This window comes from Pelophylax lessonae (genome assembly GCF_965119305.1).
Source record: "Pelophylax lessonae genome assembly, chromosome: 8".
Classification (NCBI taxonomy): domain Eukaryota; kingdom Metazoa; phylum Chordata; class Amphibia; order Anura; family Ranidae; genus Pelophylax; species Pelophylax lessonae.
The window spans coordinates 184,139,382-184,166,974 of record NC_138775.1 but is presented as its reverse complement, the minus strand read 5'-3'; positions in this window follow the sequence as shown (position 1 = coordinate 184,166,974).

The window sequence follows — 27,593 nt, the reverse complement described above, 5'->3', positions numbered from 1 at the left end:
CAAAAAAATTCTCAATGAGCGTATTTTTAACTGCTTTAAGCCCGAAAGATTTTACCCTATTCCTGACCATGCCATATTTTGCGATTCGGCAATGCATTAATTTAACGGACAATTGCGCGGTCGTGCAAAGCTGTACCCAAATTAAATTTATGTCCCTTTTTTCCCACAAATAGAGCTTTCTTTTGGTGGTATTTGATCACCTGTGCGATTTTTACTTTTTTTCGCTATAAACAAAAAAAGAGCGACAATTTTGAAAAAATAACAATATTTTTCACATTTTTTTATATGAAATTCCCCCCCAAAAAAATTTAAAAATCTAAATTTTTTAACATTTTAGGCAAATTTGTTTTCTGCAACATATGTTTAGTAAAAAAATTCGCAATAAGCATATTTTTATTGGTTTGCGCAAAAGTTATCGCAGCTACTAACTTGGGGAAAGATTTATGTAATTTATGTCATTTTTATTGCTTTTTTTTTTAACGAGTAATGGCAATGATCTGCAATTTTTTTTGCGGGACTGCGACATTGCAGCGGACAAATCGGACCCTTAACTGACATTTTTGACACTTTTGGGGGGACCAGTGACATTACTACAGTAAATATGCACTGTTACTGTAATAATGACACTGGCAGGGAAGGGGTTAACATTATTGGTGATCAAGGGGTTAAATGTATGCCTGGTGCTTACTGACGTGTGTGGGGGGAGGGGATTGTGTGACACAGGCACAGATCGCAGGTTCAGCTATGCTGAATCCTGTAATCTGTCCCTGCCTGTCACATAGCAGATCCGCCCGCTTTGTTTACACAAGCAGGCGGATTTCCTCATTCGATCCCTGACGATCGGGGAAGAGCGGCGGTGATCAGTGCCTCTCCTCCCCTGGCCCAACTCCCGCTGGGTCTGAATACAGCGGGAGCGAGCCTCCGGCGGCGCGCGCGTGCCGCCCAAAACGGGAGTCCAGCGACGTAGGTCTACGCCGCTGGATGGAATCGAGCCACTTTGCTGCAGTACGCTCAATGTGAGTGGTTATCAGGAGAGCCTGATCTGTTAGTTGTGCCTGTCATGTGTTTCTAGGTGTGATTCACTGGGTCTGAGGGAGTGTCCCCACTGTGTCCGATGAGGGAGCTTGTTGGACAGTTGAGGAAACCTAGCCAGTGAAACGTGTTTTATGGCAGTCCCAGTGGGAGGGCATTGCTGCAATGCATCCTGGGATTGCCCATAAATACGGAGGGAGCATGTGACAGGGCGTCTTTGGTGGGAAGCAGAGTCCCAGGAGGAGGCAGACGGCTGGTCTCTCCTCCTGCAGAATTGGGGAAGGTAGTTCAGGCAGTCGGCCTATTGAACCGGGTGTGGAGCTGAGCTGCAGAGGATCCAGAGTGCTGGCGGGTGGAGCTGCTGGCAGAATTATCTTGGGAAAAATAGTATCATGAGTACCAGGAGATCTGCCTAAAGGTCTGCCTAGGAGAGGGGACCACTCCAGTGAAGTCAGAGGATCAAGGAGCTAGCTCACACAGGGAGAGTATCAGTGAAAGGGGGTGCTGTGTATTTACTTATCTAATTTTTTTTACATCTGGCACAACTTCACTAAGTGTTTTTCTGAATCGCAAAGCATAGGGAAAGGGGGGGGGGGTAGCAGCACGAAATGTGAACTCTTGTCTGTCGTAGTTGCTGTTACAATGTGGCTGGAAGCAGGAAGTGTGGTGTATTCTATTTGCCTAAAGCAGCTGCAGAAGGCTTACAGCAGATTATACAACAATGTTGGTACAGAAATTCTCAAAAATTGTTCAGAAGCCTTTAAAATTTCATCCAAACTGGCTATTTGAATGGAGACTTACTAAACAGGTTTATTATATTATACTGTATAATATAGAGATTTTTACTCAATGAAAACCATATCCACAGCTTTATTTTTGCTCTTTGAAAAAAAAAAAACGTATTCTGCTTTTTTGAATTTTCTTATGATTATGACAGAAAATAAACACAGATTTGACCCCACGAACTATTTGGAAATTGAAAAAAATGTTCTGGAAATTAATATTTTCTAACACAATTCTAATGATGTGTATAGCCAGCTTTAGAGACACAGCAGTAGAGAGAAAAATTATGCAAGGGCTGAAAGGTGTAAAAGGTCTCTGTAATTCAGCTTTGGAGCTGAACTCCTGGCAAAAAGTTAAAAGCACGGTTGATATACACATGGGAACTGTTTTACCTGCCAAAAGATTTGTATTTCTGCCCATCCAGTCCTGATATGTACATAGCCCTGTCAGACAGCAGAGGCTGGTTGGTGACCTAACTATTCTCTTTTGAAGTTAAGCAATACAAATTTCTCATCTTCCTGCAGTCATCTTAGTGGATAACAAAGGAAAAGTATCAGAGAGGTGCATCTTTTCTATTTTCTGTCCTCCTGCAGCACACCTGATTGGCCCCTTGTGCTTCTCCTTTCAGTCTGATTGTTGCTGTACAATCAAAATAAAAAATGTCATCACCTGCCACACCAGAGGAGGGGTTTACCTCCTTCATTGTAGGTGTGGCTTACAGCACGTTGGGAGCAGGGCCAGACTGGCCAACCGGGATAGCGGGAATTTCCCCGGTGGGCCATCGGCCCTGGGGCCGCTTTGAGATGGGGCCGATTTTAGATAGGGACGGACGGCCGCTGCCCGGCCGCTGCCGGCCCGCTGCACTCGAGCGCCGCCGCCGGATTCTTTTCAAATGCCTACACCAGCCGCTGTGAGCGGCATGACGTCATATCCGGCGGACAGCTGCGCGGCGGCGGATCTCCTCTCCTGCATGACGGGCCGCGCCATCCATCTCTCCCTTTCCTCCCACACGGACAGCAGCCGGCAGCGGGAGGTCGTCTGAGACACACAAGTGAGCGAAGCAGAGCCTGCCCTATGTTGCCCTGTTCAGCCAGGTAAGAGTAAACTGGCTGGGGGGGGGGGAGTCAGCATTGTATTAGGGCCCCTAATACAATGAGATGAACAAAATGGTGGCCAAAGGTCTCCCACCACTGGTGTCCACTGATCCATGTCTCAAGAGGTCCCCCAGTGGCCAGCAAAATGGTCCCTGTCTCAAGCCAGCTTTCAGCACCTGCAGCAGCTGGTGATGACTGCAATACTAGATCACATTATAGCTGAAACCAGGGAAGACTGGCTAGCCGGGAACACTCTGACTTTTCTCCCACTGTAGCAATAGCACATACGGCATATGGTCTTTCAGAGGCGGTTCACACTGAGCCCCGAGTCACACTTAGGCGATGCGGGAAGGCTGCGAATTCGCAGCCTGTTCCCGCATTGCAAACGCACCCCCGGCAGTTCACACTGCCATATGCGATACGCTGGGGGTGTCAATGTAATCTTAACGATACCCCCAGTTTGATCACATATCGCAGTGCGATCGTGCAGTTCGCACAGGATGGGATCGCACAAGTGTGAACCGCTGTGCGATCCGATCCTGATGCGGCTGCAAAAAAGGGTCCTGTGCGTGTTTGCTCCGAGTGCGGTGCAAACAGTGGTGTATTTAGGTTTTGTGCTGCCCTAGGCCTGACTAAACTTGTGCACCCCCTAATTTAAATATGACGCACCCCTTCCTGTAAAGGCCACACCTCTTCCTGTTTATGACCCGCCCTGTCATCTGTAAACCACAAACCACAACCACAGTCTATCAATGCCCATCAGTGTAGCCTCATCAGTTCCCATAAGGTCAGCCTCAGCAGTGGCCATCATCATACCATAATATCATACTATATCATACCAGGAGGTAGCAGTGTGACCGCTTTATGGGGGTGCCAGACTGATTTGCCTCCTGGACCCTGCCCTCCAGCTCAATTCGCCCTATAAGACTGGCACTATACTAAAAGTGTGTAGCGCAAGCTGTCAGTGACTCTTTTTAGTGGGGGAGGTGGGAGGAGTGGTGCAGCTTTTTTGCTGCCCCCCTGCAAAGTGCTGCCCTAGGCCTGGGCCTTGTTGGCCTAGGCCAAGATACAGCACTGGGTGCAAATTTAGTCATACAAAGTGTATGGCTAAACTCGCACCACACAGCCGATCGCATGTAATGAAGGAGCAGTGCGCTCCGACATTACATGCGAACCCCGCACATGCATCAGTGTGAACCGGCTCTCGTGGCTGCGGCGTTTGCATGTAATGTCGGAGCGCACTGCTCCTTCATTACATGCGATCGGCTGTGCGGTGCGAGTTTAGCCATACACTTTGTATGGCTAAATTTGCACCGCACCCGGAGCAAACACGCACAGGACCCTTTTTTGCAGCCGCATCAGGATCGGATCGCACAGTGGTTCACACTTGTGCGATCCGATCCTGTGCGAACTGCAAGATCACACTGCGATATGCGATCAAACTGGGGGTGTCGTTAAGATTACATTGACACCCCCAGCGTATCGCATATGGCAGTGTGAACTGCCGGGTGTGCGTTTGCAATGCGGGAACACGCTGCAAATTCGCAACCTTCCCGCATCACATAAGTGTGAACCGGGGCTCAAAGAAAACATTGCCTTGGGGCTTCCAATGCAACAGAAATTTGTAAAGTACTTTGTAGCAAGTGTGCCCTGGGTTTACCAGCATGTATCCCAGGCCACAGCAAAGTCCCGGGATCAGCAGCAACTTTTTGTCTCTCCCCTAGGTGCCACATTCCTAAATCAACTCCAATGGCAGCCCTGGGCCCTATACTGCTGGCTGTCAGTCCTGTATTAGGGCCCCTTATACAATGCTTATCCGCCCCCCTCCCCCTTAATACAATGCTGTTCCCCCTGGCCCCCTTCCCCTAATACAATGCTGACCCCCCCCTAAATTTAGGGGGAGGGGGATCATCATTGTATTAGGGGGAGGGGTGGGGGTTCAGCATTTTATTGGGGGGGGCAGCATTGTATTAGGGGGATGGGGGGGATTAGCCTTGCATTAGGGCCCCTAATACAATGCTGTTCCCCCTGGCCCCCTCCCCCTAATACAATGCTGATCCCCCCCCCAAAATTTAGGGAAAGGGGGATCAGCATTGTATTAGGGGGAGGGGGCTAGGGGGAACAGCATTGTATTATGGGGAGGGGGGTCAGCATTGTATTAGGAGGAGGGGGCTGGGGGGAAACAGCATTGTATTAGGGGGATCAGCATTGTATTAGGGGGAGGGGGCTAGGGGGAACAGAATTGTATTAGGGGGAGGGGGATCAGCATTGTAGTAGGGGGATGGGGGGATTAGCCTTGTATTAGGGGGAGAGGGCCGGGGGGGTCAGCATTTTATTAGGGGAGGGGGTCAGCATTGTATTAGGAGGAGGGGGCTGGGGGGGGAACTGCATTGTATTAGGGGGAGGGGGGATCAGAATTGTATTAGGGCCCCTGATACAATGCCGATCCCCCTCCCCTAATACAATGCTGACCCTTCTAATACAATGCTGTTCCCCCGACCCCCTCCCCCTAATACAATGCTGACCCCCCCAAACAGCTCTGTATTAGGGAAAGGGGGCCGGGGTGGGGGGGGAACAGGCATTGTATTAGGGGCAGGGGGAGTGGGAGTCAACATTGTATTAGGGTGGGGGGGGACAGCATTGTATCAGGGGGAACTGTAACTCTAAACTGGTAACCTTTAGAAATTTTTAAAGTGTTGCCGATGGGGATTTTTAGGTACCAATGTTTGTCGCCATTCCACGAGCTTGTACAATTTTGAAGCATGAAATGTTGGGAATCTTTTTACTTGTGGCGTAACATTATCTTTCACATTATGGAAAATAATTAGGCTAACTTAACTGTTTTCTTATTTTTTTAATTTAAAAAAAGTGAATTTTTTAAAAAAAAAATTGCGTTTGTGAGACCGCTGCACAAATTCAGTGTGATAAATATTGCAACAATCGCGATTTTATTCTCTAGGGTCTCTGCTAAAAGAAAATCTATAATGTTTGGGGGTTCTAAGTAATTTTGAAGCCAAAAAAAAAAAAAGGATTTGAAATTGTAAACAACGTGTTGGAAAAAGGGCCAGTCCAGAAGTGGTTAAATTATGTTTCATATATGAATACTTGATGACGTTGTGCTGGTGTGACGACGCAATGCTATGGGGCTGGTATGTAATTTTTTCCAGGGCTGGTTTTCATACCCAGTCCGGCCCTGGTTGGGAGGACCACACGTACTCTAAACATCAGGGCGGGTGAAAATCTGTCTAACATTAGGAAGGGTTTTGTGGGACATAGTCTCTCGAAACACTTCTCTAGGTGTCATCATAAGGATCCCTCCACATTGGAAGTAATTGCTATTGAGTAATATACTCCACACTAGAGAGGTAGCAATATGAAAAGAAGCATATCAAGAAGAGAAATCCAGTGGATTTATGACTTGCATAGTTGCAGACCACTGGGACTTAATGTTGAGTGTAATGCTTATATCGACAACAGCTAAATAGGGTACATTTAGGAGATATAGGGAGAACTTTTTGTGGGGAACTCCATTCCATCTTATTTTACTATATTTTTCTTCCCTCTCTTTCTTCCTATTTTACTGATACTGATACTTATGTATGTTGTGTGTGTTCTTAACAAGAGTAAGAGGTAAAAATAAGTTTGTATCTATGTAAGAACTTGCCTGTAGCTGTGCAAGGAACCATCTAATAATACTTAAATACACCCAATTCCCCAGTCATAAACACATTTTTTTTAAAATAAGTTCATATTACTTTTTCCATAATCTAATATGATTATTTTTTTGTTATTTTTAACTCTTTCCCTGTGATCTTACCCAGTCTAAAGTATGTTTTAAAATAAGGGTAAGATTATGTTTTTTATTCCATTTCTATTTTTGTATTATTATTTTTTTTATTTTTTTATTGTTTATTTTTATTTTATTCATGTTGTGTTTTTTTAAACTTTTATTTTTAAAAATGTTTTTTCATTCTTACTTTTATTTTATTTTTTGGGGATTTTACCCATTTGCTAAATTAAATTATTTGTGTATTTAAGTAATCATATAAGACCTTTTATTGTCTTTTCAATTAAAAAAAAAAAATAATAATTTTACATTTTTGCAGATAAGGACTCATGGCCCTTAAAGGATTCTCTTGGCACAGTAAGAATCCCCGTAGTTTCTTTCCGACCCTGGGGTTTCCTCTGCAAGCCACTGGAAGTTCCTTTTTTCCCCGCTATATAAGCTTAGAATGTGACAGTGCGCGCTGTGCTCCAATCCCAGCTGATGCCTTCTGAGGGGAAACGCATCGGGTAGAGTCAGTGGTGATGTCAGTGCACACGGTCCGTATTGAAGGCGGCCGTGCCACCAAGAGATTTTGTGCTAAATTCAAGCCAATTTTCTGTAAGTGCGATTCTATTTAATAAACTTTGTTTATAAAGGGTAATTCACTATTGGTCCTCCTTTTTATCTCCACCTCTATCTATGAGCTACAAGTTTCTAGCTGTCGTGGGTCCACAGAGAAGGTATATATATAAATCCACTCGCGCCTCTGGATTATAATTTCTAGGATGGTAAGCCGCAAGTTCAAATACTATAAAGATAATTATGTATATGCAAAGTAGGTTTGTAAAAACTGCACTAACCTCTGGTTAAGTGGGTTGTACAACTCCACTGCTGTAAAGTGTTTATACTCTAGTGTACATATGCAGTGTCTTTAAAGTGCATAAAAAGTGCATAAAAAGTGCTGGCTAACAAATATAATATAAAAATATATCGCACATTATTTTTATATTATATTTGTTAGCCAGCACTTTTTATGCACTTTATGTATGATATTAATATATTAAGTTAAACACTTGCACTTATTGATGGTGACATCATATATGGTGTAAATTGTTCCTGTGATATTTTTATAATTTTTATATAATTTATAAAGACACTGCATAAGTACACTAGAGTATAAACACTTTACAGCAGTGGAGTTGTACAACCCACTTAACCAGAGGTTAGCGCAGTTTTTACAAACCCACAGAGAAGGTGACAGCCATTCAGCTAAGCACTAGCTACTGTATATGCCTTTTGACTGCTGAGGTCTGGTAAGCAGCCATTTACATTTCTGTGCACAATGCAGCCCTTTGAAGGCTTTTGAACAGCATCCTTAGAGCTCTAAACAATATTTGGGACTGATTTTGATAAACAACCCACATTAGAGTTTTTTTATGAGACTTTGTGTTATGAAATTTTGAATTCTTCACCATATATACATTTTTTTCACTGTATATTTTTTTTGCATGTTTTCTTATATTATCAGAGATGTTATATTTGAAATAGTTGATTTGTATTGCATTTTTTGGTGTGTTGTTTCACATGTGAAAAGCTGAGGTGATCAGCCCTCTACATTCGTACATAGTAACAGCAGTTTTGTTTAGTGAATTTTTTAATATCTTTTTTAGTTACAGATAGCACACTTTTTTTCAATTCACTTATCTTTATCTTCCAGTATTCAGGGAGTGCAAGGTGCAGAAATCTCTAGGATTGGCTAGTGCATCCTTAATTAATTTTGCTGTACAAGGAAGCAGAAGCCAAAATCATGTACTTACGCTAGATGCATTTATTTTTTATTTTTTTAATAAACATATAATCGTGTTAATTGGTGTTTTTATCCCGTTCCCAAACTTTCGCAGTACTTATACTCATATAGGCAGTGTAAAGTACCTGTATATTGAAGCTTTCTTCTGGGTCTGCGCGCGCATGTCTGGGCTGGGCTTGCAGCAGCTCTCTTCTCTGTGCTCAGGCTGCTTAGCTGTCGGATAATTGTCAGCACTCATTGTTTCCTCAGTCTGCTCATCAGTCCCGCCTACAGCCAGCTCTTTCTGTCTATTTAGGCTGCCTTGTTCATTCCTTTCCTGCCTTCACATGGTCAAAATATCTGGAGTTTATCTGCTGTGTTCCTGTGAAAGACCTTCTGGTTCCTGATTCTGTTCCTCTGCCGCCGACTATTTTTTTTTTATTTCTGGTTTCCTGATCACTGGCTCGTCTGACATCCCATTTTGGCTTCCGTCCCCTGGCTTATGTTTTGACTACTGTTCTGTACCATTTTTTTACCATTACCTTGAAGGTGTGATTGTTACTGCATTTTCTGTCTCAGTCTGATTCATGGTTCCTGACAACCCCTTCTCAGCCAGTGTCATTATTATAGTTACAGCTCATACTTTTAGCACTGGTCACTGTTTTAATGTCACTGGTAATGTCAGTGTCAGTTAGTCAGTCCACTCCCAGCTTGAGTTAGTGTCAGGTTGACTACTGCACTATCACAGTCCCACTATAGGTTGCTGATCACCACCATTACTAGTATAAAAAAAATGAATAAAATCTCTAATATAAACATATATATAAATATATATATATATACAGTATATACCATAGTTTGCAAATGCTATAGCTTTAACGCAAACCAATTATTATACGATTATTAGGATTTTTTCAGCCAAAGACATACTGTATAGCAGAATACATTTTGGTCTAAATTCATAAGGAAATTTAATTTTTTACAATTTTTAATTGATATCATTTATAAAAAAATATTGTTTTTTTTTCAAAATTGTCAATTATATAATAAAAAATAAAAAGCCCAGTGGTGATTAAATACCACCAAAATAAAGCACCATTAGTGTGAAAAACATGATTTAAAATTTGTTTGGGTACAGAGTTGCATGACCTCACAATTACCAGTTAAAGTAGCACAGTGCTAAATAGCAAAAATGGCCTGGCCATGAAGGGGGTAAATCCATCCAGAGCTGAGGTGGTTAATATCTGCCTGGAGTTTATGTTTAAAAAATTTACAACTTGAAACTCAATTACGTATCTGGGGTCATCTTGAATTTTCTGCAAAGCTGTCGTTTCTCAGCAATATACCAAAAACTGTGTTCTTGTCCTCCCATTGTGATGTGACATATATACTTTTAAATCAAGTTGGCTTTATACTTTAAAACTAAGTTTTAGGAAATGGTAAAACATTACATCAATGTGCTGCACTCTATAAGTCAGATATTTATTTGGAGGAGTGCATTTGCAGATTTGGAAATAATTATTCAAAGTCAAGATTCTCCTAATGAGCTTAAAGTTCATTATCACTGCCTACGGGATCTGACCTTCTAAGGTTTCTCTTCCAGATAAGATCATGTCTTGCTACTAGGATGGCAGAATGCCCCTTCGGAACTCGAGTCAGTTCCACTGCATGGGTTTAACAGCCTACTTTATAATGAGCTTTATTTTTTTCTTTTCTCTCTCTCTTCCTATTCCTTCAATTCTACTAACAGGATCTCAGCTTTGAAACAGACCATGGTGCAATTAGGAACAATTCTCTTTGAAAAACTTAGCAATACATTTATACGGCTTAATTATACATAAAAATGCCTTGCCATAAATAGATATAACAACCCAAGCCCCATTCTCTTTCCAAAACCCACTTTTACAAAAGGATAATTGACAAAGTTCCCATTTGCTTCCAAATATACACATGTTTATGGTGTAATATTTTCAGACTGCTATAGTTAGGTAGGGATATGTATAGAAATATTCATTTTTATATTTAGCAGGCAGACCTAAAAGAAATTAAAGGTAGCTAATTATGTCCATGTTGGGAGGTAAGTAATGCTAAAGGTCTCAGAATAAATCTGTTTGTTCTGATTTCATTACGTAAAACTATGCTACAATTAAATATATGGGCTTATTTATAAAAATGGGCAAAATAACTGCTTTAATTTCTACCCACTTTTCCCAATTTCTAAAAGCCTCTCTGATTTGCCTTGAATTAGAATTGGAACTATAGTATTATATTGGCATATGAATGAAAAATGTGCTACCAAGAACATTCCTTGCTATTTTTAGAGGCCTTGTTGCATTTTGATTCTGAATAACAGAAACCACAGTTTAAAGGGTCAAAAACAATGGTTAAAGCAAAAAAAAAAAAAAAGAATTATGTATCCTACACACAAAAAGTACCTTATATTTCTCTCAGCCTTCTCCAAATTCCTCTTATTTGCTTGCTGTATTCCGATTTGTTTGTTCTCCATAGTCCCATTGTATGTAGGAATGCACACAACTTCTCTTGCTCGCTCCTGAGATGAACTAGGGTCTATGGAATATAGAATATGTAGTGTGCATTGAGCAGTGTGCATGACCACAATGTGCACTGATCATACCAAACAAATGTAGTAGGAAAAAGTAGAAAACAAAACGTTCGGGAACTTGTGGAGATCATTACAAAGATGCAGAAAAACACAGTAAGAAACAATTTCATGGAAAGTAATTACAGAGCTATTAAGTAGTGGATGTGCATGGATTATTTTAAAAGAATATGTACCGTATATTGTTTAGTGTAATTTCTAAAATTTACTGGTTGTTATCAACAGCATTTTTTTGGACACCTTTTCTACAAAGACCTGAATGTTTTTAAAAGGCAGGTTTTGGCTCAGGGCACCAAGAGCAAGTTAAACTCACAAGCACATTATATTCACCCCCCAACCTTCATTACACATTTAAGACTTAAACCCCAACTCCAAATGTATGTATAGCTAAAACTTTTTTTAAAAAAAAATTAGAGTAGAAAAGAGTTAACCCCCAATCACTCCTGCTTGGATCTGTTCCCTTCCCTGCCCTTCCCTTTCCCTTTCCTAACTCACCCTTGCCTCTTCTCCTTACCGTTCCCTCCTTCCTTTTCTTCCCCCTCCCCCCTCTCCACCCCCCTCCTTTTTGTTTTCCCCATCCCCCTTCCCTTTTTCCCTTCTTTTCCATTTCCCTTTCTCCCTTTTTCCCTCTTCCCACTACCATTCCCATTCCTTATTTTCCTCCCCCTCTTCCTTTCTCCCTGCCCCTTTCCCCTTCTTTTCCCCCTCCTTTCCCCCTCCCCCCTCCTTTCCCCCCTCCCCCCACCCTTTCTCCCCCTCCCTGTCTCCCCATCTTACTTCACCCCTCCCCTTCTCCCATTCCCCTTTGTTTTAATCCCTGAATATTTAGGTACACTTTCCTTATTATTTAGATTTATGTCAGTGACTATTTTTGTATTCTTTGAGGGCTTGTAAGGATTCCCCAGGGGAGAATATCTACTTACAGGTGGTAATCCTATTATTTTTTATTATTATTAAGGATTCCCCAGGGGAGAATATCTACTTACAGGTGGTAATCCTATTATTATTTTTTTATTATTATTTTTTTAGAATTACACAATTATATCATAAATATTTGATCCATTCTTCCTATATATATTCATGGCAGGTATGATTTTTGAACTATGTGTTAAAAAAATTAGATATAATATGTTATAGAGTATGCTATGCAATGTACCATTTAGTGATTATTGTCGTATACATTTTTTGTATGTTATTACAGTACTAATTGACAGGATCTGGGGCCCTGAAGAAGCGGGTTTTACCCGCGAAACGCATTGACCTAAACAAACCGGATCCCAAACAAGGACAAGTTTTTGTAGATGACACAAAATTGGCCAGGGCAATAACTGCGCAGCATGAAGCAGATATCCTACAGAATGACCTGGACAAAATAACGGAGTGGGCTACGACATGGCAAATGAGGTTTAATGTGGAGAAGTGTAAGGTTTTGCACTTGGGGACTAAAAACATAAAAACACAATACACGTTAGGAGGGGAACCCTTGGGGGAATCAAAAATGGAGAAGGATCTGGGAGTCTTGGTTGATGATAGATTAGGCAACAGCATGCAATGTCAAGCGGCAGCTGCCAAAGCCAGCAGACTATTAGCATGCATAAAGAAAGGGATGTATTCCAGAGATAAGACTAGAATCCTTCCACTTTATAAAACTCTGGTCCGACCGCACCTGGAGTATTCTGTCCAGTTCTGGTCGCCAGTCCTCAGGAGGGATGTGTTGGAGCTGGAGAGAGTCCAGAGAAGGGCAACTAAACTGATTAGGGGATTGGAGGACCTTAACTATGAAGAGCGGCTGCAATCGCTCGATTTATTCTCCCTGGAGAAGAGACGCCTGAGGGGGGACATGATAGCAATTTATAAATTTCTCATTGGGGATCTCAGCTTACAAAAAAAGCTGTTCATTCGAAGGGATTGCATGAGGACAAGAGGGCATACCATGTGATTAGAGGAGAAACATTTTAACCTCAGGCAATGAGGGGGGTTCTTTACTGTTAGGGCTACAAGATTGTGGAATTCTCTACCACAAGAGGTGGTTTCTGCGGGTAGTATGGTGGCTTTCAAAAGACTCTTAGACTTACATCTCAAGGATCAGGACATTTAGGGCTATGTGAGATGATTACAGCCACACACACCCACACAGGTTGAACTGGATGGACTATTGTCTTTATTCAACCTCACCTACTATGTATGGCAAACACCATCCTGGATGACTTATTTGTGGATAGAGGTTTTTAAAAAAACAACCCTTTTTAAGAGTTGTAATAATAAAATTGTTAAGTTTTTATAATTCACTGGTCAATGGTTATTTTACCCAAGGACGTACATTTAAATTCCAAAACGTTTCAGTACTTTAATATTTGGTTTGTAGGGGATGGTACCTCTGGAGAGTAGAAATTCAATAACCCTCCACCCCCACACACAAAACTTTAGCCAATAAATCCTGATTAGTTTATTTTTGCTGTCTGTTTCCCCATTGGTATAATTTGCTCCATTCCCCTCTCAGAAATGCCACAGATATTTGAGAAGTCCCCATTGGAATATGTCATCAAACCTCTTGTTCTGTAAACAGTTAATGTTTGGAATTCCCCTTACTTTCTGTCTTGGTGTACCAGGGCAAAAAAATAGACTGATTTCACCTAACAAGCATAACAATAGTAAACATTTGAAAGATCTTCTAACTCCAAAACTAAAAAAAAATAAATATTTGGCTATATACTATTTTAGGAATAGCCAGCTTTAAGCAACCTTATTTTTTCAAACAGCATGAGACATCAGTTGCATAGTGTCTTTGTGGAATAGCTCTTTCTTTTCATAGATTAGTAAATTATAAGCAGAAGTGGGTGGGCTATGCTTATAAAATGTGCGAGGCTAGAAGAAGTAGGCCTAGGCATTGTCACAGTTTTGTTTTCCTTTTGGGATAAAGGTTTTACATAAATAAATTCAAGCTGATCATTGTAAGCTCCACTGCTAGTGTCAAATGGTTTGTCTCATCTCTATATCTGATACATTCTGCTGGAGAGCTTGTTTTTTTTCCCCAAAAACAACAGACTCTGGCCAGAATAAAAGATGGAAATGGAAGAAAAAAGCTTAAAAAAAGAAAACTAATGCAGCCATCACATTTAGGAATTGGCTAGCTACAATATAATACATGTTTTCTTTTGGGTTTAATATCAATTAATCATTTAACCTCCCTTATACTGTATTTTTCAAGTATCTCCCTAAACACATAATGCCTAAAACATTGAACATATACACATAACATTAACTTAATCTTTAAACTAAGCCTCATGACTATTTTCAAATGTATAGCAGCACTAGGCAGGGGTGCCCTTTGCCCTCCCTGTTATTTGTTTTGTGTCTTAAACCCCTAGCAGCCTCAATATATCCAACAGGGGGCATACGAGGAGTTATGTCCTCAACATCAAAGAATAAAAACTGTCTTTATTTGTGGATGATATCCTACTGACCATCACAGATCCTCATATCACTCTCTCTGTCCTGCATCAAGTGCTATGCATTTTTGAGCTCTTTCTGTCTATAAGATTAATATTTCTAAAACTGAAGGTCCGTCTCTTAATCTTCAGTTACAATCCAATTACCATTATAAATGGTGTTTGCACACTATTCAATATCTAGATATGCATATAACCCCCAATTATTCCTCATTATTTGAGGCCGATTATCCTCCATTATTCCATGAGATATGTACTCTATTGAAAAAATGGGACGCACTCCATATTTCTTTCATGGGTCGGATTAATGTTGTCAAAATGTCTATTATTCCCAAGCTACTGTACATATTTGAGATGTTACCTGTTCCAGTACCTATGACTCACCTACTACGTTCCTTACAAAACTCCTTTCTCAACTTTATCTGGCATAATAAGGTTCATAGGATATCTTGCTCTGTCCGCCTCATCCCTTAGTCTAAGGGAGAATTGGGAGCCCCAGACTTGATCAAGTATTATTTTGCGGCTCTCTTATTCTACTCTTTAGCCTAGACCAGTGATGGCGAACCTTGGCACCTCAGATGTTGTGGAACTACATTTCCCATGATGCTTAACTACACTGCAGAGTGCATGATAATCATGGGAAATGTAGTTCCAAAACATCTGGGGTGCCAAGGTTTGCCATCACTGGCCTAGACTGTTACCTGCATTCTAGATGGTCAGAAACTGAGATAGGTCAGTTATATCCAGTTCATCCCTTTTCTCTATTGGCACGTATCCAGAGGTTTCTAAACTATCATCCCATAATCAGCGGCTTAACTCTATGGTATTTACTTTTAAGGTGTGGCACTCCTGTAATAAGAAATTCCAACTGATTACCCCCTGTTCTTATATTACAAATGTTTTTTTATAACCCAGCATTATGGGACAGTTTGTGTCATCAATATATGCATCCATGGGCACATGTGGGTGTTCTTATCAATCCAGTGACCCGAAAATTCTTATCTTTTGTGGAGCTTCGAGCCCAGAAAAAACTCTTTCTTAGATACTTTTAATAAAATCCAGGCCTTCTGGGATTATTCCTCATATGGTACACTTAATTTGACCATCACTTTCCCTGGTGTTCACACCTAAGTATTAATCATGGTGCAGACCTAGTGTTATACATCCTGACCCTTATACACTTTTTACATAGTTACATAGTTACATAGTAGGTGAGGTTGAATAAAGACAATAGTCCATCCAGTTCAACCTGTGTAGGTGTGTGTGACTGTAATCATCTAACATAGCCCTTTATCTCCTGATCCTTGAGATGTAAGTCTAAGAGTCTTTTGAAAGTCACCATACTACCCGCAGAAACCACCTCTTGTGGTAGACAATTCCACAATCTTGTAGCCCTAACAGTAAAGAACCCCCCACGTTGCCTGAGGTTAAAACGCTTCTCCTCTAATCGCATTGTATGTCCTCGAGTCCTCATGCAATTCCTTCGAATGAACAGCTTTTTTTCTAAGCTGAGATCCCCATTAAGATATTTATAAATTGCTATCATGTCCCCTCTCAGACGTCTCTTCTCCAGGGAAAATAAATCGAGCGATTGCAGCCGCTCTTCATAGGTAAGGTCCTCCAATCCCCTAATTAGTTTAGTTGCCCTTCTCTGGACTCTCTCCAGCTCCAACACATCCCTCCTGAGGACTGGCGACCAGAACTGGACAGAATACTCCAGATGCGGTCGGACCAGAGTTTTATAAAGTGGAAGGATTATAGTCTTATCTCTGGAATACATCCCTTTCTTTATGCATGCTAATATTCTGTTGGCTTTGGAAGCTGCCGCTTGGCATTGCATGCTGTTGCCTAATCTATCATCAACCAAGACTCCCAGATCTTTCTCCATTTTTGAGTCCCCCAAGGGTTCCCCTCCTAACATGTATTGTGTTTTTATGTTTTTGGTCCCCAAGTGCAAAACCTTACACTTCTCCACATTAAACCTCATTTGCCATGTCGTTGCCCACTCCGTAATTTTGTCCAGGTCATTCTGTAGGATATCTGCTTCATGCTGTGCAGTTATTGCCCTGGCCAATTTTGTGTCATCTGCAAAAATTGATAACGAACTACTGATCCCGTCCTCAATGCTGTTTATGAATAAATTGAACTTTATTGTCAAAAGTATTGTGAAGCCTGCCTTTACAAGCATATGAACCTAATGGCATCCCAGTCTTAGTCCGTAGGGTTCAATATTGAGTTGGCCCACCCTTTGCAGCTGATACAGTTTCAACTTATTTGGGAAAGTTGTCCACCAGATTTAGACGTGTGTTATTGGGCATGTTCGACCATTCTTCCAGAAGCACATTTGTGAGGTCAGGCACTGATTTTGGAGAGAAGGCCTGGCTCGCAGTCTCTGCTCTAATTCATCCCAAAGGGGCTCTATCGGGTTGAGGTCAGGACTCTGTGGAAACCAGTCAAGTTCCTGTCTGAGCCCCCATTAGGGAGAGTAACCCGCTCTAGTTGTCCTTTTTTCCTTTATCGTTGAAAGTGAAAGTAAAAGAAAACCCCAAATTTTTTTGTTGTCCCCAGAAAAGTAATAATCTTCCAATGGGGACACTAATATTGAGAAACCTTGTGAAAAGGCATTTCCTCTCCTGTTTTGGCTATGTGACAGGAAGACAAGGGAAATGTCTCCTATAGGTCATGGATGACAGATAGAGGCTGACAAGAGTTATAACCCTCACTTACTATTTCCAATCAAAAAAACATTTTTCCTTTAGTTCTACTTTAAGGTTTATGTTGGTCCTCATCATTAAGGGTTTCAAACCAAAATATGCCTCTCTTATTCAAACAATGTTTGTTCAGCCTGTTGTTCAGCTTTGACCAGCTTTGTGGTAAGGCGGCCCATTCATGTGAGTGGGCTGTCAATGAACCATAATGGGACATAGAATGCACCTGCACTATTTTTCCCAATACAGTAGTGGGATACCAGTAGTGCATTACCACGCATGAGCTAAAAACTAAATGTTTCATAAGGACATTCAAATTGAAAATGCTGCTTCTAATTGTGAAGCAGTGGCTTAACAATGTCAGCATGCATCAAAAAGTTCTGTTACTGGCATTGTCTCTAGATAAATGCTGCAATGTAGCCACATTAAATAAAATTTACTTAACATGTATTTCCACTATTGCACCCAAATTGGGATAACACATACTTTATATTTGTTACGTGTCCCCTTTCACATAGCATCACTTAAAAAAAAAAAATCAAAATGCAGCATATCCCTTTAGATGTTCTTTTATGGTCCTGCCAACAAAACAAAAATGGTACACACAGTAATTCTCTTTGTTAGGGGGCTGAGCAACCGTGTTAACCCTGTTTGCATTGTGTAGACAGATTTTCACTATTAGTTGTAACTAGATTTGAACACTGTCTGTCTGTCCTAACAAAGGGTAAAGGCTTAGAGGTTGGGCTTCTTGCATTGTATATTAATGAGAACAGACTTGGGATAGATTAACATTGTTCAAAAAAACTTGCAGTCAGCCATGACTCCTAGTCCTGAGAAACATCTAAAAGGTAAGATTTTTGGTACTTAAAAAAATGTAGGCATACTCTGTGAACAGGAACACAATACATATGGTGGGGGTTTTCTCAAATTTGAATGAAAAAGTGGAAATATGCTTTAAGATAACTATATACAATAACAAATGATTTTGCATTACTATTACATCTAGTATTTTTTTTATTACTTATGGTATAGGTATACTATCATTATTGCCTGTAGGATTCTCTACAGATTGTATTTCTGCCATAAAAGTATAAAGTTAAATGCCTCCGCAGGATGCCCTGGCTCTATCTGATATCTCCATATTGATATATTGCACATATTTGCAATACTTTGTTCATGTTGGATTTATATTTATTTTGAATTTTTCATTAGTAATAACATAAGCTAGTATAGTTTTTGTTTTTTTACATTTTTTTCCACTCTTCTTTATTAGTGTTAATATGCGAAATTATTTTAGAAATAAATGACACTTTGCCACCATAGAAAGGTGTATGTAATTTAAACATTATTTTAAACATGCCTCATAACTTTATGAATATAAATCAGATAATTCTAACATTTACATAAAAATTTATCATGGGTTCTTCACATTTCCTAACTTTTCCTTAAAAAAAAAAGGCCTGACAGGAACACTGGTTGATAATCACTGTTAAAGTGCTTGCTGGAAATATCTAACACATGCTGAGAAAATTGTCTTTAAAGGTTAACATAGAAAGGCTTAAGCTTAAAATGTCAAAGGACGACATATTTATTTTTATCTATTAACTTTGCATATTTTATAATTTAACATTTATGCATACAAATGTTAGTTATTTTCTAGTACCACTTCGATAGAAAAAAAGTAAAAATATTTATTTACACTATGAGGGAAATCAATGAGACAAATGCAGTCTTGCTACCTTGAATCATCATTTGTAGAAATCCTGGAAGAATAAAATTTAGAGGCTCCTGATCTTTAAATATTATAAATTCAAAGTTCCATGTGACTGCTGTTCATATGGTAATTAGGTAATGTAAAAATTAGACTTTATATAATGTGTTGGCTGACCCTGGTTGTCTTCAGTTAGACGTGAGAGTTCATTAGATTAATAAAAACATGCTTCAATATATTTTTCAAAATTAAACTTATTTAATGGCAGCAAAACTTCTATTAAAATTCTGGATACATAAGAGTAAGACTAAGTAAACCAACAGGGGTATATGTATTCAGGTGTTCATATTAAACTCGAAATGTTAAAAAACACTGACAGGCAGGGTTTTTTTTTAACAGAAGAGACCCTAGTGGTTTATTCCGACATGCCTACCTCTCAGCAGTAATGTACACTGAGCCGTGCATGTGCAGCTCAAAGTATATTTCCGCCATGATAAAGTGACTCCCTTGTGCATTTGTGGGGGGGTCATAATCTCCGCTCAGCCATTCAAGTGGCCCAAGAGCGAACCTGGAAGAAAGATGGAAGCACCTGGGACTAGCTGGGTCTTGACACTGCAGCTTTGGAGGGCTTCATTTGACATGTAAGTCTGCCATAATGTGTTAATATGAGGAGCATATTAAAACATTATGGCATAAACCTCCTAGGAGGTCATTAAAAATAAATTGTGGTGTCTAATTCCACTTTAAGAATGAAAGTCACTCCTCATTAGCTAAAAACAGCATCATACATGGGCTGAAAGTCTGAAACTGATTTGTGCATATAGAGAAAAAACTCACATGATAACACATAACAATTTAACAACCTGCTCAAGTTATTTACAATGCCTTTTTATGGTGTTTCAAACTGGAGTTAAAATCTGATTACTGTTTTTCAATTATTTACAGTAAGATATTGATCTCTGCTCTACTTGATGATATACTAAAATCTCCTGAAGAAGCAGGGAATCTTCCCCGAAACATGTTGAGCATGTAAAAGTCATTTGGTATTCGCTATAATTGATAGTTAGGACACTTTTCCAAGGTCATTCCATCTGTGATTCCTGTATTTATTGTCTTTGAGCAGGCAATTGTGTCTATATATTTTTAGAAACTGAAATGTTTACATGGTTTTTGAATAAAATTTGTTAAACAATTTTTTATAACAGTTTGTCTTGTCAAACTTTTTTTACCGTACCATTAAAATCCATATAGGCCTAAATTTACCTCCACTTTCGAATTTGATAGGATGTAGGTCCCCTTGTTTGTTATTTCCAAATAAGTGACACCTCCCCTTTTTCAAGGCTCAAAACAATGTATTAGTGGCTCAGACCAGCTTCACTACTGTGTGTTCCTGTGTGGTGCATTGCCTTAAAAAGGGTCAGGTACAGTTTTACAGTGTACTAAGGCGGGTCATAATGTATGCTAAAGTGCACTGCAAAGGTGGAAGCAGGTATTAGTAAAAGAAATATTTATGATTTATCAGTTTCACTACAAAAAAAGGGAATATTAAACAAAGGTGACTGCAATTTGCCCTTTTTGATTTACAGGATAATTACACCAACAAACAACAATATATTGCAAAAAAAAAAACAGTATTGGTGCAAGTCCAGAAACATCAATGTGTCCCCGACAGTAGACGGGTGATCCTGGGATAGGGGGCAGTTCCTGGTATGGTGACCGTACACTTGGTGGCTGCTGTTGGTGACAAGAGAAGCGTCAAGGAAGAAAATTGAGAGAAGACCACAAGCCCCTATTAAGTGTATCAGTAAAAAACAATTTAATAAGATACAGGTTAAAATTACTCACATACGTGGGTAAAAGAAAGCATGTGGTGACAGGAGGTGGATCTTCACTTTGCAAGCATGGGGGGGTGCTCAGGGATGCTGTCTGTGATCTTTTCCTGACAGCAGAGATCGCCCTAGTATTAACTGGGGGCTTCCCAGGTCCGCTGGAGGCAGAGACCCATCTGACTTGGAGCCTGTGACGTCACTTCCTTGCTGCGGCATGACAGACTAACGGCAATGCATTGCAGAGCATGCGCTCCTTCTTCAGGCCAACGGTGGGCTGAAGAAGGAGCGCATGCTCCGCAATGAAGGAAGTGACGTCATGTTGGACGAGTCTCTGCCTCAAGTGGACCTGGGAAGCCCCCGGTGAACTCTGCTGCCAGGAAAAGATCGCTGACAGCGTCCCCGAGGACCCCCCATGCTTGTGAAGTGAAGGACCACCTCCTGTCACTACATGCTTTCTTCTACCCACACTTGTGAGTAATTTTAACCTGTATCTTATTAAAGTGGTTTTTACTGCTACACTTAGTAGGTGCTTGTGGTCTTCTCTCCATTAACAATATATTGCAGCTTACTTGCCGTTAGATGTGGTGACTGAATTAGTTTTCATTGCTCAACAGCGTGAAAAAACAGTGTTATCTACTCCCTTCGTCCCCAGTGCAGTGGGGGCACCCTGCAGGAGGGAGGGGCCAGGAGCACCAGCGAGGGACCCAGGAAGAGGAGGATCTGAGCTGCTCTGTGCAAAACTACTGCACAGAGCAGGTAAGTATGACAAGTTTGTTATTTTTGAACAAAAAAAAATAAAACAAGACTTAAATATCACTTGTCACTCAGCATGTTGGAGCCTGAGGGAGGGGGTGGGTTAAAGCTGGAGATGCGCCTTCATTTTTGGGGTAATAGTTTTGCAGCAGAACAGTTTCCCTTGGGGAACTTTTCCTCACTTCCTGTCTTAGTGAAAGGAAACAATACTGAGCAATGATATCCCTATATACAGCTTTTAAAGAAACCCTGTGATGATAGAAATATGTAAACTAGCATTGCTGACCTATTTCTGAAAAAAAAAAAAACTAGCAACCTTGTCATCTATGGTTTCAGTCTATTTCAGGCCCCTGATCTTGAACATGCATGCAGCTATTGAAGCCTGAATACTTTATTTTCAATACTTGTTCCTTGTCAGTAGCCTTGAAAGTACCAAAGCTATTGGATCATGTAAAGGAGGTCAGCTTTGGTGGCACTGGTATTTGACAGTTGGAAAAATACAGAAAAGGCAAGTATTTTCAATATTTACTAGCAGCTTTTTGCTTTCCATAAATTATTTTTATTCCCGTTGTTAAATGGGTTTCTAAACTTGCGAAATTTGCTCAAGAAAATGTCAATTTTTTTAGCATAAATCCCTCTTTTCTTGCATGTCACAGCCTTCTCCTTTACTGGGTGTGTCCTTAGGGCAGCTGTTAGTAATCTCAGGGCCCCATACAGCCTACCTGACAGGGCCCCCTTCCCTTGTCCAAAAGTGACTGAGGACATAGATTTATCACTCCCTTTCTCTGTAGCCTCAGCTGCACAAATGAATGAATAGGAAGTGCCCTGAGGCTTCCTGCTTATTCACAAACTGAAGCTTAGTACACACAGTTTACTATGCTTCAATGATGAATGGACACAGGGGTGATTGGTAATGGTCATTTACTGTGCTCATTCAGGAAAGGAAGGAGCCAGTAAATGACATATTTACCTGCCACTTCCCCCTCTCTCCATCTTGAAACACCAAGATGGAGAGAGGGGGAAGCCTTCAGCAGGTGGCGGCATGAGAGGAGAGGGAAGCTGGCAGTGCTGTGGAGGAAAGGGGCACACAGACAGACTTGGACAGCAGATGGCAGGGGCACATGTGCTAGAACCAATCCCCCTGAAGTGCAGCTGGAGAGGGAGAGAAGAGGAGAAGCTGGCAGCACTGCTGGGGGAGGCAGAAGACAGTACAACTGGACCTGCTCAACAGGAGCCCAGGCCCCCCTTTTGAAATGAAAGGGCCCGGGCCCAGTACAGGAGGGCTGTCTGTACTGCCTTATTAGCAGCCCTGTGTGTCCTATTACTGTCTGTATTGGTAAAGCTCCTTTTTTACCTTACCTCCTTACTTGCCCTTTTTTTAAGTAGCAGTCAAGGGAGGAGCAAAGGGGAATGCTAAACAGTGTCATTTCACTAACAGCCCGTGGTCTGCTATGCTGACATCACATCCAAGATGGTGGCACCAAGCAGCAATCTCTACAGAATTTTTGGATGTCTCTACAAAGGAGGCTTTTACAGATAAATAACATGCCTAAAATATATGCCTGAAAATATTTTGTACAAAGCTCAAGCAATGAAGAACAAAGAGTAACAGCTTTTAAGTCACTCAGTTGTATTTACTGAAGACTTAAAAGTGTTCACAGACCATTAATATTTGTGAGTGTTGGTGTAGAGGTGGGTTTCCTTACTATGTATACCGGTGGTATTGTGCCCATTGTGTTACCACTAACTACAGTTTAAGCTGTTAGCTCCTAGTGAACACGCCTCCACACAACAATTTTCATGTTTTCTTATTGATCTGTGCTGTTTCAAATGCTCTTTCTTTACCACAATAACATTCAAAGTTACATGCTGAATTGATTTTTTTTTAAGCATTGTTTTCCTATGCAACATAATAAGAACAAATAAGTGCACTCGCAATTAGAGTATAAAAGTACATTTTCCCAGTGTTGTTCCTAACAACGCATTTTGTTGATCCGAATGTGTTTACAAGGGTTGATCAAAAAGGATATGTATATTGTTTTGGTTGTTTATATTTAGGGTGACTAATGGTTCCACTGTTAACTTTTAGGCCTCACGCACACTGGACGTTAAAAAAATGCCAGTAGCTTTGCAGTGAGTCTTTGAGCGTTTTTTTAATTTGTTTGCATCTGCGTTTTTCAGCGGTTTTTTGGCGATAGCGTTTTTTGACATTTGTAGCTAAAAATCACCGCTATTTTAGTAACTCCAACTTTCCCACAATGCAATACTTGACAAAATTACATTGCATGCATGCTCACACCCATGCGATAAGGTTTAGGTGCGGGGAAAAAAGGGTCCTACAAAATTTTGGTGCAAATGTGGACCCTTTTTTCATCAAAATCGCATCACATGGGTGTGAACACGCATGCAATGCAATTCTGTCAAGCTCACTGCATTTTGCAATCTGTTTCAGGGTGTCGTTCATGGAACATTAAGCCCCCGTTCACATTGGGCAGATTTGACATGCTATTTGACATGTCAAATCGCATGCCAAGTCAGAACCTATTGCCGGCAATGTCACTGTCCGACTTTTCGGCGCCACATCGATAACCAAAAGTAATTTCCACGACTTTTGGCAGCTTCAGGGTGATTTCAATAGACATCAGTGCGTGAACTTGTACAGATGTCTGTCAAATCGCCCCCCCCCCCCCTCCCTGAAGTCACACTGGCATGCGAGTTTGAAATCGTGCTCATTCACCTGAATGATTTCAAACCCCCCCCCCCCCCCCTTAGTGTGAACAGGTGCCATTGCCGGCAATAGGCTCCGATTTGACATGCAATTCGACATGACAAATCGCATGCCAAATCAGCAAAATGTCAGCAGGGCTTCATGTTCCATGAACGATACCCCGAAAAAGATGGCAAAATGCAGTGTGCTTGCCAGAATCTCATTGCATGGGTGTTCACACCCATGCAATGCAATTAGGTGTGGAGAAAAAAAGGGTCCTACAACATTTTGGTGCAAATATGATGCAATTTGAGCCATACAAAATATATGGCTCAAATCGCATCGCACAGACATCGCATGTGATGTGCACAGGAATGCTGTGCATTTTTGGTGCAAATCACATGCGGTGTTCAGCATGCACCAGTGTGAACCCAGGCTATGTTCCATGAATGACACCTCGAAACAGATCCCAGGCTTAAAAAAAGCAATGGAATAAAAGACGTCAAACGCCGGTTAGCAGCGATTTTTGAAGTTTTCTGGTGTTTTTTTGGCATTTATCAACGTTAGAGCATTTTTACAGCTGAAAAACACCACTCAAAACCTATTCGTTTTTGGGTTTTTTTACAGCCAGAAACTGTCCCTGCCAAAACCTGCTGATAACCTGGGGCGTTTCTTGGCTGTAGAAAAAAATGTCTGACGCCAAAAAAAAAAACAGCTGTAAAAACGTCCAGTGTGCATGAGGCCTTAGAGCATTTTCTTTTCTCAATACTGTATGTGTAGGGGTGAGCTTAGGCATATTTTGATAATAGTGTAAACCCGCCTGAGCTATCCTGCTACAAAGGTGCCACTGCATACCACCAATCATAAGCAGCCAAGGCATTTCTCGACTGTAGCCACGCATATACCAGGGGCATGTATGTGTGTAGATGCGGGGAAGGGAATGCCTTGGTCACTTATGATTAGCGGTGTGCAGTGGTAGCTTTCTTGTAGGATAGCTCATGTGGGTTCAGTGTTGTTCATATCTCTAATCTGTAGATGTCACCATTTGCAGTTATAATATGTGTAATACTTTCCATACTCTGACATGTTAGTCCAGTTCCTGTTATGAGACACATAGAGGCCTACATGTGTTTTGTAGATTCCTGAGCTTGTTAATATAGAACTATATAACTACTTTGCTTCCTTCCCCTCTAATACTTTTCTGGAGACAACCCAAAATGTGTAATTTTCTTTAACTTTAACTTTAACCTTCAGAGCCAGTTTACACTGAAGCAATGTCATACATCACATGTGATTCGCACCGCACTGCTTTGCAAATCACATGTGATGTCTATGCAATGCAAATGCAGCCATACGGATTGTATGACTGAATTTGCATTGCATTTGGGCCAAACTCGTGCAGGACCCTTTTTTTGGTCCGCACCAGAATCGGATCACATGGCTGTTCACACCCAAGGCTATCCATTTCCTGTCCAAATTGACAGTTCGCACTGCGAAATGTGAACTGAGCTTGGGGTGTCATTAACTTTGTACTGACACTCCCAGCAGTTTGCATATAGCAGTGTGAACTGAATGCGAGTCGGGTGTTATGCGGAGGGGCTTGGTTCACATTGGTGTGATGCGGGAACCCTGCAAATCCACTGCAGATTACGCATCGCACCCGTCTCGCAGGCAGTTCACACTGCCATATGCGAACTGCTGGGAGTGTCAATACAAAGTTAATGACACCCCCAGATGAGTTCGAAAATCGCAGTGCGAACTGTCAATTCAGACAGGAATTGGATGGCATGGGTGTGAACAGCTAAATCTATCACTAGCAGATGGTATTATCACAACAGTTCCTGATTCCCCAATGTTACTATTGTGTACAGTTCCACCACATACTAACATGTCACTGGCTGTTGTTGAAAGGCAACATGTCTTTTTTGTTTAAAAATCAAATTTTCTGGATGGTTAAAACCTGATTACACCTGGCCTGGAATGAAGGCAGAGCAAGATGACCCAGCAGGGTGTGTGAAACTGACGAGTGCTTATCAGAGTTTCTATTGGAAAAGGAGGAGTCACGGAATTACCTCTGACATGCAAAATAACCATAGAGAAGGCCACATTGAGCAATCCTGCCTAATCCCGACCCGTATATACAATGAAGGGTTTAAGGAGGTTGGGGGAGGGATCCCTTATTTGGGGGGTCGTGTACATATGTATATATTATGGTAACGTGTTGTTTTGTGTGCTATTATAGTTTGACGTACATATATTAGATTAGGTTAGTAATATGGTTAAATAAGGCCCTCCTTAGAGTTCTGAATCTGAAAGCTGGTTGATATGTGGCTTTGGTTGTGTGTTGGTGAATGGTGAGTGAATGGACAACCCTTGTCTGTAGGGCACCCCCATCGTTAAGATATCAAAAAGGAGAAGACATGAAATGGTGCCATGGAAGCTGTCACGGAAGAATGGTGGTGGTGTGTCACTCAGGGGCAAAGCGGCACATGTTGGGAAGCACAACATATCTTAACCACTTCTGGACTGGAAGGATTTGCCCCCTTAATGACCAGACCATTTTTTGCGATTTGGCACTGTGTTACTTTAACGGACAATTGGGCGGTCGTGCGACGCTGTACCTAAATAAAATTGACGTCCTTTTTTTCCCACAAATAGAGCTTTCTTTTGGTGGTATTTGATCACATGTGAGATTTTTTTTTTTTTTTACACTATAAAAAAAAAAAAGAGCAACAATTCTAAAAAAAAAAAAAAAAAAAAACGATTTTCACATTCTGCTATATAACATTCTCAAAAAAATTTAAAAATTGAAGTTTTTTAATGATTTAGGACAATTTGTTTTCTGCTATATATTTTTTGTAAAAGAAAGAAATCACAATAAGCGTAATTTGATTGGTTTGCGCAAAAGTTATGGCGTCTACTAACTACGGAAAAGATTTATGTCATTTTTATTTTTTTATTTTTTTTACTAGTAATGGCGGTGATCTGCGATTTCTAGCGAGACTGCAACATTGCGGCGGACAGAACTGACATTTTTGACACTTTTGGGGGGACCAGTGACATTACTACAGTAATCAGTGCTAAAAATATGCACTGTTACTGTAATAATGACACTGGCAGGGAAGGGGTTAACACAGTGGGTGATCAAGGGGTTAAATATAAGCCTAGGGGAGTGTTTCCAACTGTATGGTGGTTGGGCTTTTGAAATGATCACAGAGACCTGTGATCCTATATAGAAGGATCACAGGCACTCTGTGATCATTCCAGAGAGAATAAGGTCAGCTGTATTTACAACAGCTGATCGTCCTTTTCTCTCAGCAGAGAATGATTGCGGGTGCCCTGCAGCAATCAGAGC